The 4519-nt window shown below is 30.2% G+C and overlaps 1 long non-coding RNA gene across 1 annotated transcript in view; it reads right to left on the bottom strand.

Annotated features, from left to right (window-relative positions):
* Window positions 1–4401: 4401 nt before the first annotated feature.
* Window positions 4402–4519, bottom strand: part of LOC116853988 — a 1107-nt gene continuing 989 nt past the window's right edge. The window contains exon 2 of the long non-coding RNA XR_004380060.1: window positions 4402–4513. This is a non-coding gene — a long non-coding RNA (uncharacterized LOC116853988). The remainder of the gene's footprint in view (window positions 4514–4519) is intronic.

Consider the following 4519-nt stretch of genomic DNA (forward strand, 5'->3'; position numbering starts at 1 on the left):
GTTTGAATAAAATTGGAATGTATATCGTTTATAGGAATTTGCTATTTTGGTCGAGGCATTTAACAAGGAAATGGTCGGAGGCCTCTTATCGATTTTGATGGGCTTTGCATATGTTATGGAGCATCAAAAATGATTAGACACGTATTTTTTATGTGCTTATTTCGAGGTTTAGGTATTGAAACATGCGTACATGTGTAAAATGTCCGACATGCAATATATGTAAAAATATGAAATAAAATATAAAGATGATATATATAACGTGGCATCAGAGGAAGATCTGTAACAAAAGAAATGAACAAAAAGATTAATGTTTGATTAGAACATACGCGCGATTTCATCATACAAAATATAAAATATTTATCACCACCACTTCTCCTTCTCAGGATACGGTTCCATCCCAAAGAGTTGGCGCAGGCAGAATATATCCCCCACAAGCCGGAATATATGCGTTGCATGTCCCACGCCTCCTCCACGTCGCCCTACAGATCATCCAGATATTCCTGATAGCCCTTCCGGACTTGGTGGATCCATATCATATCCAAAATTTTTATATATCCACTTATTTAGATGCTTTTCCACTGAAATAATAAACATTATATTTACTAAAAATAATCAGCAAAATGCACAATCACTACACAAATTACTCGTACTTCGATCGGTTGAATATGTAATATTTAATAAATAACAACTGCAAGACATCTTTGCTGTAAAATATATTAGCAATAAATTGCTATAATACAAATTTATACTCAAGATTCGACGATGAAGATTTCTCGTCACTTTTTCTCGCACTTCTTTTTGACTATATTAAAATTACGTGAGAATCATGATGATTCTTGTTGGAACAACGTATGACGCTTAGTTTCAAGGAAAACTAGTTTCGAAGAATCATTCAAGATTTGAAGTGCTTTTTTGCACCAAGAACATGTAATTATAGCAGTTTCGCTACAAATATCGCATTTTATTTTTTAATAATTTTTTAAATTCAACCGGTGTTTGAAACTCTGTTAGTTTCTGTATATATCCACTTTTAAATCCTGTATAGTTAAGTAAATTTGGAATTTTGGCGACAAGAATTGATGGTGCGTTAATGATTGTAATTTCAATATATTATTTCGAGCATGAAGATTAATTCCCAAATCTAACAATATAATAGCATCAGAAAAATGTCTAATAAAATTTTTCCATAATCGAAAATCGTATACATATAATGGTCGTATTTTTCCCGTTGTATCGACCAGAATAGTTAGAAGAACAATATCTGTTGCAGAATCTTATCTAGTTTCTGCAATTATATTAAGTTAATGCCTTCTTCATAAATCTAATAATGATACAAATTGTAGTTCTACATTCGGAAAAATTATTTCTTTTAACCATATTTTTACGTAATTTGATATTAATTTGCCTAATATAGAAGCCATAATAAAAATATTAAGCGCTTTAATTTCTTGCATTTTTGGATCAAATGTTCCTGTAACTTCTTTTAATACAATAAAAGAAGCGACAATAATCTACCATCAGTAGGAATAGTCGGTTGTATAGTGTAACTATGCGTAGTTGCTGGTATAGACTGTACTACAGATTCTACCTTTTTTACAAAGATTTTTTGTGACAAGTTTTGTTATTTTCCTAGACACAATATCATGTGTCATAATTTCGTGTATAATCTTTTTACACACGTTTCTGAGACTATAAATCCTGCCACATTTTTCTCTTTTTTTCTCAAGAAGCCTATTGAGCAATGTCAATGTCATGAATAATTATTCCTTTTTCAAGCTTTATCGAAACGCTTGAGATGTTTATTATATGTTCAGAAATTTTTTAGTTTTTCATCTCTGTTATTATCTGCATTGATTTAGTTTTTCCATCGTTATAATTGTCGTATCGATGTTACATCTTTATGTAATAAGGAACGATCGGAGTGGCATTCAGACTGGAATCCACTATCCGAGTTATAAATATTTTTTATTTCATACTATATTTTTTATTTCTACTAATGTAATATTTAATAACATTAGCAATAAATATGTCACATTTATTTTTCAAATCTATTTTTATAACAAAGATTTTTTTGTGACAAGTTTTGTTATTTTCCTAGACACAATATCATGTGTCATAATTTCGTGTATAATCTTTTTACACACGTTTCTGAGACTATAAATCCTGCCACATTTTTCTCTTTTTTTCTCAAGAAGCCTATTGAGCAATGTCAATGTCATGAATAATTATTCCTTTTTCAAGCTTTATCGAAACGCTTGAGATGTTTATTATATGTTCAGAAATTTTTTAGTTTTTCATCTCTGTTATTATCTGCATTGATTTAGTTTTTCCATCGTTATAATTGTCGTATCGATGTTACGTTTATGAATTTTCGTCTAACTTCAAGTAATCTTGGTCCTGTTTTATGGAACCGCTTTTTGTTACTGAAACCGCTTTTCCAGTTATCCACAATTTGATTTGTACAGTCACTTAATATTGTTGCTTCAACAGAATTACAAATAATTTCTTCTGGAAGATAATGCTCAAACAAATCAATTTTTTCTTCATATGTAATATTAAAATCTAGTATTTTCTCTTCTTCTACTTGACTTCTTTCTCTTTATTTTCTATTTTGTTTGAGCATCTATTCAATCTTTTCGTTCACTTGTACTTCCTCCGAAGTTATCGGACTTTGTAGAAGGTTAAGAGCGCCTGTAACTTCGCGTGCTGTATACAGTTCAGAGTACTTTTATTATGATCAATATTGATATTATTATCAACATATACATATTATACGTTAAAAGAAGATTTCATATACCATCCATACTGTATTCACAGAGCAAAGTCAACTAGTGCGTCGCAGTGCATCTACAACCACAGCTGACTCATACTAATAGATGTTCTTATCGTTTCGCGCATAGAAACAGAATCACGCGATCGTCGTGTGCATAAAAAAGAATCATTCGATCGTATTGCGCACAATGTACCCACTATATTAACGTCCTTAATACCGGAAAACTGATATTTCATCGTGAGTTAAAAATAGCACTAGGATGACACACGTATATTAATTTATGTATGTAAGTTCATTATACATATAATGATACACGAACGGTACATATAGATACATAAAATTAATATTTTTATTTATTACATATATTGTTACGTCCAGAAGACTCACCGCCTCATCAGGAAAAATATCATTCCCTCATCCCTCTACTTAACCCATTTTTTCTTTCTTTCCTTACTCTTTTTTTTCTTTTTCTTATTTTAATGAAAACATTCTTCTTTATTCTCTTCTCCTCTTCTTCCTCTTCCTTTCCCTTCAATCATCCCAATTAAAGAGGCGGCGGAGGGCCCACGGCGGAGAATCCTCTTTTCCTTCGGGGAAGTCCCTAGTTGCCACCTGCTTTCTCTATCTCTTCTTATTATATATGGATAAATTTGGCATTCAATATTCTTCAATTTTTGTATTAACTTGAAAATTTACAAAAGTAACGAGTAGAAGGGGGAGAGATAAAAAATTGGGCATTTTTTAAGAATTTTAATACATCGTTGCAAAAAGTATAAATTACTGTAAAACTTTTGTATAAAAAATTTCTTCATATACTTTGTACTTTAAAAGATATTTGTAAAAAAATAAAGTTTTTAAGTTTTTAAAATAAAAAGTCAATTTTTTTCAAAGGGTTAATTCAACTTCTAAATCTCAAGATAAGCACATAAAAAAACACGTGTCTAATAATTTTGAATGTTCTACATATCCAAAGTCCGTCAAAATCGGTGAGAGACGAACTCGATCTTGGAGGTTAGGCAACCCGAAAATTTAGAAAATTCTGAAAAAATTTGTGCAAGTAGAGTAGTTCATCCGTAACACAAAACTATTTTTTTTTCGTGCCATATTTTGGTTTGAAAGAGTGATATCACCCCTTGAAAAAAATGCAGATTTGTTTTTTTCGCGTAATAAGTCCAGAACGGTGAGAGATATAAAAAAAAGTTTAAATAAAAATTGCATCTCATTTTTATGTCTACAAAACTACGTACAGACAATTATCGAAAAATCCATTTTTTTCGAGTTACCCCTACCACCAACCCTTAAAATTAAGTTTTTGTACTGTGTAATTTTATGCAAAAATACTTCTCCACAACCTCTTTTCATACATCATAATCAATATATATGTGTTCTATTTTTTTTTTATAAAAAAAAAATAAATGAAAAATATTATCGAATTTGAAATCCGTTTTAGCAGTTTGAATTATTAAAATAGTTTCATAAAGCGATATTTAAATTATTATTTATATCAATTTCAGACAGCTTTTAATTATTTAAGCAAGACAGTATGTACTTACAACTACTTGAAAGATAAAACTAATTAAAACTAATCAATGACGTATATGAATCATAACAACAGCAACATACATACATTACTTGAAGTGTTATTTTATTACAATATTTTGTAAACCACACGATAAATAAGATATTGCATGAAGCTCTATCTTAACATTAAAGGACGCAGAGTCACGTATTGACGATAACCTTATC

The sequence above is a fragment of the Odontomachus brunneus genome, unplaced genomic scaffold (genome assembly GCF_010583005.1).
Source record: "Odontomachus brunneus isolate Ranch 3 - 2012 unplaced genomic scaffold, Obru_v1 Obru_scaffold_007, whole genome shotgun sequence".
In the NCBI taxonomy this organism is placed as follows: Eukaryota; Metazoa; Arthropoda; class Insecta; order Hymenoptera; family Formicidae; genus Odontomachus; species Odontomachus brunneus.